The following is a 10,507-nucleotide window of genomic DNA, read 5'->3' on the forward strand; positions in this document are numbered from 1 at the left end:
GCATTGAGATGGACTCAATTCAACTTATTGGGTGATTTGTTGGTGACATTTGAGCTTTTTAGCTCATTTTAAGAGTGTCAGAGTGTTGTTTTTACTTTATCATTATGAGGTATTGTGTGGATTGATGCCAATTTGTATTTATTTAACCCATTTTAAATTGAGTTTATAACACAAACAAAATGTGGAAGAAAAGGTGATTTACTAGTGTTTTACTCTTGGAAATCCAGTAGTGAAACTACAACTCCAAGCTCAGTGAAAGAGACATTCTAGTAAGGAAACACAAACACCCGTGCTATAGTCCCGTGCTACGATGAACTATTTCTCAGAACCACAATTATGTTTCTGCGCCTTAGGAATGAGATGAAGTCTATGACCAAGTGTTATGCCAAGCTATGGGCGAACGAGAGTAGGAATCTATCTCTATCTCACATGAGATGAAGCAACAATGTCAATAGCCTCTCTAACCAACGTAGAGGTCTCCCCCCCCTCCTCCACCCCGCCCCCCCCTGCACACAGTTACCAACTACAGTAATGATGCCTTTGTTGGCCTTACTGGGAACTGTGACGTGGAGAGAGAGCCTTGACAAACAGAGAGGTGAAACACGCACGGGAATAAGCCCACGGCGGCCCAGAACCTTCATCGATAAACACGGAGAAAGCGCTCTTTGTGTTCTCATAGTAGTCTTTGTCTACCAGCCGCTCTGTTGGCCTTTTCAGCCTCGGCCAAACCTTTGGGTTAAGACACGATGGTGAAGAAGAAGAAGAAGAAGAAGAGCAGTTATTCCTCCTCTCCCCACAGAGACTGCAGGCCTCGCCCCCTCCTCCTCCTCCTCCTCTTATCACCTAGCGACCCAGACGTCATATGGCTTTACGTTGGAGCCTGGAGGAGGACAGACTGGCACTATCAGCAAAGACAAAGAGTAGGATGAGTCCTTCGCCCGAGCTGTATAGCCTACCATTCCTCTGGACTCCAGCTGTATAGCCTACCATTCCTCTGGACTCCAGACGGTTTTACATTGCATAGACTGCAAGGGATTTCCATGGTTAGGGTTAGGTGCCATCTTAGGTGCCGGGGTGAGAGGGTGAGGGTGAGGGTGAGGGTGAGATGAGGGTGAGAGGGTGAGAGTGAGAATGAGAGGGTGAGGGTGAGAGGGTGAGGGTGATGCTGAGAGGATGAGGGTGAGAGGATGAGAGTGAGAGGGTGAGGGTGAGAGGATGAGAGTGAGAGGGTGAGGGTGAAGGTGAGAGGATGAGGGTGAGAGGGTGAGGGTGAGAGGATGAGGGTGAGAGGATGAGGGGATGATGAGAGTAAAGGTAGAATTGGGTAAAACAACCAGAGGGACCAGAGTCGTTTTTGAGACCTAAAACTAAAAACACAAAACCGCCTGCAAGTGAAAACCAGCCTCCTCTAGAGACAAGAGAGACCCTTATGCTCGTCTAAAGGCTCTGCTGTGCTCTCTGGGTGTCATGGCCGCCCCGAGGCCAGTGGATGTAGCGTCCTTCCTCCCAGGCAGAAGGGACACTCGGTTAGGAAGAGGCCCCGACAAAGACGCGTCCTCTCCGGGTGGGACATGATTTGTGCGGGGTCCTTTTGGGCCTGTGGCCAGACACGCTGACAGGAATGTAACCCCTTCCAACCCAGAATGGGAAACATTGTCCAGTTTAGGAGGGATTAAGAAAATGCACTTGCCTAAATGGCCAAACAACAAGGCTTATGTGTGTGCAGCTGCATAAACGCGCTGGGCCTGGTTATCATGTCTGACGCGGGGCTGAGAGATCCCTCAGCCAAACATGTTACGACAGGCGAAGGCCTTTAGACAAGGGAGCACTGATATGGTATATACTGATATTACAGTATAGACCCCTGCTGTGAGGTCAAGGGGCCTCCGATCTGTCAGTGTCAGAAGTTCAGGCCATGTATAGGACAGCTCTATAAATACGTTGTTGAGCATGAATGAGATCAGCCATTCATTTTAATGAGCCGAACAATATTTCACTAATCTGTGACCTCCGTATTGGGTTAGGGTCAGATCTAAAGTGTACCCCCACTTCTGTTCCCACACACAACTGCCCCCAGACATGTTCAATCTCATACCCAATAACCTTTTTTTATAAAAATTGTACATACTGTATTCTCTAATCGAAACGTCTTATTGTCGGAACGTACTGGTTATTGCCATTCAGAGAACACTGCTCAAATGGAAATAGTAAATGGACTGCACTTATATAGCGCCTTTATCCAAAGCGCTTCACAACGGCCTCTCATTCACACATTCACACACACATTCACACGCCAATGGCGAGGTAGGCAAGCTACCATGCAAGGCGCCAGCCCGCTCACTGGGAGCAATTTGGGGTTCAGTGTCTTGCCCAAGGACACTTCCACATGTGGCCAGCCAGGGCTCGAACCGCCGATCTGCTGACCTTGCGATCATTAGACGCCAGCTCTACCTCCTGAGACACAGCCTCTACCTCCTGAGACACAGCCTCTACCCCCTGAGACACAGCCTCTACCTCCTGAGACACAACCTCTACCTCCTGAGACACAGCCTCTACCTCCTGAGACACAGCCTCTACCTCCTGAGACACAACCTCTACCTCCTGAGACACAACCTCTACCTCCTGAGACACAGCCTCTACCTCCTGAGACACAGCCTCTACCTCCTGAGACACAGCCTCTACCTCCTGAGACACAACCTCTACCTCCTGAGACACAGCCTCTGCCACCTGAGACACAGCCTCTACCTCCTGAGACACAGCCTCTACCTCCTGAGACACAACCTCTACCTCCTGAGACACAGTCTCTACCTCCTGAGACACAGCCTCTACCTCCTGAGACACAGCCTCCCCGGCTGCTCAGTGTTTGCAAACAGAGAAAGCCACGCTTTTCATTTACATACAATAATAACAACAGGAGAAAAAAAACTGACACCTTAAGGTTTGACGCCGTAAGTTGTACAGATCAGTTCAAACCGCAACGGTAGCCGTTAAACCAGCGCCAATACCCTTCAATACACTGTCTATCCAAGAGTAAGAGTGGAAGAAAACATCTCAGAAAGAGTTAAAATCTCATAAATCCAGAGTGACGTGCTATCCTCCCTGAACTGTGTAGAAACAAAGAGCTTCTTCTCATTCAGGGGCTTTCGAGACGGCGTTCATCCTCGGTGCAGGGCTCTCCGAATACGAGTAGCACAAAGATGGCGCTTCATGCAACCCGGCGAGGCCCGGAGCGCAGTGCCTCAGAAGGTCATCCAGACCACCAACTATCTGACGGGGAGAGAAAGCCAGCGAGTCTGCACGTGGCCTAACGAACCCCTAACCCTGCATCTGATGGTATTTAAAAGTCAAACAGTTTAGAAAGCATCTTATGCTCCGTTGCAGGAATATTATTAGTATACTAACTGTGTACCAACAGTTTGGGATATCAGTTATGAATAAAGGATCATTTGACAACAAGAAACCGTTTCATAACCAATGTGGCACACAATTAGTGGAGGACGGATTCTACAACGCTGACAGAACCTGTGACAATATCCACATTGTAGTAAGTGTGTGTGCGTGTGTGTGTGTGTGTGTGTGTGTGTGTGTGTGTGTTTGTGTGCATAGGGGGGAGGGGGGGGCACTCTATAAAACTATTTTATAGACACAATATCCCATTTTATGACAGTCACACTGTGGCTAAGCCCCCAGGTAATGCTTCAAAACGTCAGAAACCCTTTCCTTAAGCTTTATCTGCACAAAAGACGTTATTGATGCCAAGCTGTGATAATCATTATGACGACCTTTTTTTCCTAATTCTGTCCCACCAAGGCACTAACTTGACCTCTACATGTCAATAACATGTAAGATGTCTACATGTCAGTAACGTGTAAGATGTCTCCTGGGAGATAGGGTTAGGGTTAGGGTTAGGGTTAGGGTTAAGGCTCTCATCTAAAGTGTGGAAAAGCCACGTTGTTCATGTACCATAAAAAATCTTCATGAATTACAAAATGTTTGTAAGTGGGAACAAAGTCTGTGCTGAGGGTTTAATTGAATCCCAACTAGTGTAAACATTGGGACATTTGGAGAAGATCACTTGTAGCACAAATACGTGTTTGGGCATGTTTGTCTATTTTGGTTTTCATGTGATCCTCCTCGTCATCCATCTACGTACTGTGTGCCCAAGTTTTCACTGTGATTTGTTTTTCCTCTTTTAATCGATACAGAAATGACATCTCAGTGCATGAGAATGATTCTGTGGATAGGGTTAGGGTTAGGGTTAGGTTAGTGTGGATAGGGTTAGGGTTAGGTTAGTGTGGATAGGGTTATGGTTAGCGTTAGCTTACTGTGGATAGTGTAGAGGACAAACAGCTCTTAGTGAACAACAACTCAATTGTTTTCTGGTTACCGATAGCTCAACAATAAGCAAGTTTCAACCGTGAACTACAGTTCTGTTCCAAGGGTAAACAAGATATATTGAAAGACTGTACACATACAGTATATTTGTTTCATATGAAAGTATGTACTTAACCCTTGTGTGGTGTTCGGGTCAAAACAACCCGTTTTACATTTTTACTAAAAGAGAAATGGTACAAGAATAGGTTTTTTCCAATTTGAAACTCCATGGCCTTGGCTTATTTTCTATGGAAAACATGTCAAAGCAAAAAAGTACAATACCCCCAACAAATGTATGCCCTTCATAAGATCTTCGGGTTGATTTGACCCACATACATAGAGACCCACAGAAACATACACACACTCACTCCACTCGCAAGTTTCCTTAACAATCCCAATGTATTTAGGAGTCATGATCAGTCGTGTCAATTGGTATGCACGGTATGTGGCCTACTAACCAGACTTTCATCTCTTTTAGTTGATTTTGAACACATCAGATATAATCCTACAATCATCATTTCATTGCAATGGAGCTTTTTCTCTTTTTTTCCTCAAACAAGCTCAAGAATAAATGTATTGGGCCTAATTACGAGCATTCTTAGCTGTCTTAGTGTTGGATGTGTGTGTGTGTGTGTGTGTGTGTGTGTGTGTGTGTGTGTGTGGTAAAACTGTGCCTGGCTTTGTCTTGATCCCTGAACTGGTTCCTTACCAGGCTCTGGCAGGGTCAGGGGTCAGGGGTCAGGGTTCAGGGGTGAGGGGTAACCCGGCTAATTAAGGGTCCCTCAGTCTTTAGACAAACTCATCTGAGCTTAATGTTTTCATGTTTTTCACTCGCATGGCCCAGTGGCTCTGCCTGGTACCTCTAAGCTCATTTCTCCTTTCTGCTTGTGTGGCTTTAGAGGGACTCTGCAGTCAGGTCAAGTTCAAACTGGCACAATGCCACAATGCATTTACCAGACGTAACCCCTAACCCTAAAGAAACGCCTACATCTAAGTACCTCTTGAATGTCAAGAATTTCTCCAGTTAGTAACTTTGATCATAGGGAACCCTAAGTCTAACACTAACACTAACTCTAACACTAACCCTGGGAACACCTTGTAGATAGATGGTAGATAGATGTAGATAGATGTAGATAGATGATATATGTAGATAGATGTAGATAGATGGTAGATATATGTAGATAGATGTAGATAGATGGTAGATATATGTAGATAGATGGTAGATAGATGTAGATAGATTGTAGATAGATGTAGATAGATGTAGATAGATGGTAGATATATGTAGATAGATGGTAGATAGATGTAGATAGATTGTAGATAGATGTAGATAGATGTAGATAGATTGTAGATAGATGTAGATAGATGTAGATCTGGTCCGGAGGAGTGGTATCAGCATGGCGAGATCAAAAGAGTTCTCTGAGATCAAAAGAGCTCTCTGAAGCCTTCGAAAAGAAGGTTGTAGATGCGTATGAGTCTGGGAAGGGATGGAAAAAGATCTCCAAACAATTAGATAGCAGTCATTCCACTGTCCGAAAGATAATTTCCAAGTGGAGAACATTTAAAACAACTGTCAACATGCCAACAATCCTAAAATGTCATTACAGGACCTACCACAGTTGATGTCAAAGTACATGCATCTACCATCAGAAAGAGAATACGCAAGTTTGATTTCCAAGAGAGGTGTGCAAAGAGGAAACCCTTGCTGTCAAAAAAACATCAGGTCACCCAGGACAACTTTGAGTTTTGTCCGAGACTGTATGTTCTCAGTGATCCACAAATGACGTCTCTATGTGGAGCTGCAGAATTTATTCAGACCAGTATAATGGTTGGAAAACAAATAATTATGAGACACTGGAGGAACGCAGGGGAGCCGTCTTTCCAGGAATGGCTTATGGAGTTGGCAACGGTGGCATCATACGAACAAATGTCCTTCAGTTCTATGGACAGAACTGAACAATACACAGCAACAATGGGAGGCTACTTGGGATATACTGCTAGTCAGTTGTAAGACTTAAGTTGACAAATTGGATGAGTGATGAATGTAATCTATGGGTGCTTTTTTATTTATTTTAATTTTAATTTTAATTTTATATTTTGTTCTTTTCTCTGTATTATTTATGTTTGATGACAGCAAGACTTATTCGGTGATATTGTTACCATTTTATACAAAAGTTGTATAAGTCAAGAAATGTGTTAATTGAAAAATTCAATAAAATACTGATTACCCAAAAAAAAAATCAGGTCACGACTAAAGTTTGCCAGTGAAGACCTCGACAACCACCAGGAGTGGAACAATGTGGTTTGGACAGATTAATCCACATTTGAATTCTTTGGGCACAGTAACAGAAAGACTTGTTTGGCGCAAACCAAAGACAGAATTTGAGCACAAGAACCTCGTACCAACTGTGAAGCATGGGGGTGGAGCAGTGGCGTAGCGGACGGGCCCGCCAGCGACGCACCGCGGGGGGGCCCCAGCCACTAGGGGGCCCCCTAACATTGGATACAAACTTTATTTTTATTTTTTATAAAACAAAGAAAATAAGTGGCCCTTCATTGTGTCAACTTTAATTTTAATATATAGGCCTATACGCCAACGTTCGGAGGTTCCCAAACGCGAACGCGAACCGGCACGGTTCTTTGCCAGTGTGAAAGCCCTATATGAGGGGTTCAGCGTCAGATCGCTTCGGTGCACCTTGCTGCCTGATTGTCTGTCCCTGTGTCATTCACTCTCAACATGGATACAAGTACAATAAGCATTCTTTAGGTGGTGGTAGATTCCCTTGCGGGGGGCCTCGGGATTTTGCGGTACGCCACTGGGGTGGAGATGTCCTGGTTTGTGGCTGCTTTGCTGCAGCAGGGCCTGGCCGGCTCTTTATTGTATCAGAGGATGCTTGAGGAAAATGTGAGACCAGTGGTGTAGTGTAGTTTTTTCTAGTGGGTATACTGTGATTTTTCCCTCCCAGACTCATATCGTTCATTTCGCCATAAAAATAAATCTGTGCTGCCTGTCTAACGTTATATATATCTAAATTACATGTTATAAGGCTGATCTGTGCATGATAGTGCAGCATTCTGACATATTTCATGTCGCATCTCCCCCCGTTGATGGTATATGACGCTATAGTCAGTCGCAATGGTTTCAAAATTCAAGTGCTTCGTAACACAGACGGGGTGGATTTTATGAATGAAAGTGAAAGTTCTGTCACAAAACGCCGTTACGTATCCTCACACATGTTTAAGTGTGGGTATATGGAAATCCTTGGCCTTTCCTAGTGGGTATACGGCGTAGTCCTGCGTATCACCTAGACTACACCACTGGAGTAAATCCACCAGGGAACGGCAAGGAAAAGAAAGAAACTGAGAGTTCTGGAAGGGCCAAGCCACAGCCGGGATGTTGTTGCTATTGAGATGCTGTAGTGTAGGTGATTTGAAACGGGCTGTGCATGGAAGACACCCCTCAAACATCACACAGACACCCCTCAAACATCACACAGACACCCCTCAAACATCACACAGACACCCCTCAAACATCACACAGACACCCCTCAAACATCACACAGACACCCCTCAAACATCACACAGACACCCCTCAAACATCACACAGATACCCCTCAAACATCACACAGATACCCCTCAAACATCAAACAGTGACACTATCCTAATTCGCCAGCATTAAATCTACCAGCATTTATTCAGAAACAAACTCCTCCACACAACAACTGTTTGTAATCAGGTAGATGAGCTTCAACTGGCACAAACATAATACACATCGTGACGTTAGAATTATGAGGTTCTATCTAAATTTTTGTTAAAATTTTGTTTTTTTACATAATCTAATCTAATGATTAGGTGTTTATTAATGCCTGTGTGGTGATTTTTTTAAATGTTAAAATGTTTGAGTTAGTAATTCATAAAATACAAAAGTTCCATCTCACAAAACATAATGGAATGTAAAAACTTTGACGCTCAATATCTCTGAACTGCCCTAAACGGAGATAGAACCTTATCATTCTAAACGGAGATAGAACCTTATCATTCTAAACTGACGACATATCCTCATGTCAAAGTGCTGCACACTTTTGGCGGCAGTTGCAAAACAGTGGCAGATATGAAACAGTGGCAGATATGAAACAGAGGCTGATATGAAACAGTGGCAGATATGAAACAGTGGCAGATATGAAACAGTGGCTGATATGAAACAGTGACAGATATGAAACAGTGGCTGATATGAAACAGTGGCAGATATGAAACAGTGGCAGATATGAAACAGTGGCTGATATGAAACAGTGGCAGATATGAAACAGTGGCAGATATGAAACAGTGGCTGATATGAAACAGTGACAGATATGAAACAGTGGCTGATATGAAACAGTGGCAGATATGAAACAGTGGCAGATATGAAGTTAATACACCAACCCTCCCAATCAGAACAGTTTAGTCAAACAACATAAAATGCTATTTAATTAATATCGATCCTCACCAGCCTTCGGTTGCTATGGGGAGGCAGGGGGAACTCATCTTTGTTCGTTTCTTAGAGGATTCATCGTAACATCCTTTGTCTCGTTGCAGAAACATATTACCATCAGGTTTTTAGGTTCCACTCAGACTCACCCGGGAATCAAAGCAATGAAAATACGTCAACCTAGTGGGAGCAAATAGGATTAAACGTGTCGAATGCCAAACGTCTGGAAACAGAGGAATTCTGTCAGGAGATAATCCCCCCTATGGAGTTAACACAAGTCCACTCTCTCAGAGACCTGTGTGCGTTGGTCTTCCAGAAGGTGACACAGTCACCACTGGAATGTCGCTAACCCAACCCTAACACTAACCCAACCCTAACACTAACCCAACCCTAACACTAACCCAACCCTAACACTAATCCAACCCTAACACTAACCCAACCCTAACACTAACACTAACCCAACCCTAACACTAACCCTAACACTAACCCAACCCTAACACTAACACTAACCCAAACACTAACCCAACCCTAACACTAACCCAACCCTAACACTAACACTAACCCAACCCTAACACTAACCCAACCCTAACCCAACCCTAACACTAACCCAACCCTAACACTAACCCAACCCTAACACTAACCCAACCCTAACACTAACGCCAACCCTAACGCCCTCAACAGACGACTAACGATAACGACCGAACATCACTGAAGTCATGAAAACAAAACTTCCACATGAGAACAGAAGAGTCCCGTCTCTCTCCAACGCCTGAGGAGCCACCCAGGACCCTACCCTGCCCTGTACGTACCCTGTCCTGTACGTACCCTGCCCTGTACCTACCCTGCCCTGTACGTACCCTGTCCTGTACGTACCCTGCCCCGTACGTACCCTGTCCTGTACGTACCCTGCCCTGTACCTACCCTGCCCTGTACGTACCCTGTCCTGTACGTACCCTGCCCTGTACGTACCCTGTCCTGTACCTACCCTGCCCTGTACGTACCCTGCCCTGTACGTACCCTGCCCTGTACGTACCCTGCCCTGTACCTACCCTGCCCTGTACGTACCCTGTCCTGTACGTACCCTGCCCTGTACGTACCCTGCCCTGTACCTACCCTGCCCTGTACGTACCCTGCCCTGTACGTACCCTGCCCTGTACCTACCCTGCCCTGTACGTACCCTGCCCCGTACGTACCCTGCCCTGTACCTACCCTGCCCTGTACGTACCCTGTCCTGTACGTACCCTGCCCTGTACGTACCCTGTCCTGTACGTACCCTGCCCTGTACGTACCCTGTCCTGTACGTACCCTGCCCTGTACGTACCCTGCCCTGTACGTACCCTGTCCTGTACGTACCCTGCCCTGTACGTACCCTGCCCTGTACGTACCCTGTCCTGTAAGGTAGTAGGGGGGCCATGCTGGTCCACAGGAGCGCTGGGGGGGGGGGGGGGGGGGGGGGCACAGGACAGAGGAGGGGGGAGGAGGGAGGAACAGAGACAGACTTAGTTAGGACACATATATATACGCATTCATGCACACGCATGCACACACACACACACACACACACACACACACACACACACACACACACAGAGAGGTTGATTGGCATTCTTCTGAGCTATCCAGATTTAACAGGCAGCATGAGGCATCACATTAGAACACAACTGAAAGAGA

Source organism: Nansenia antarctica (assembly GCF_963989245.1).
Source record: "Nansenia antarctica genome assembly, chromosome: 18".
Taxonomy (NCBI): Eukaryota; Metazoa; Chordata; class Actinopteri; order Argentiniformes; family Microstomatidae; genus Nansenia; species Nansenia antarctica.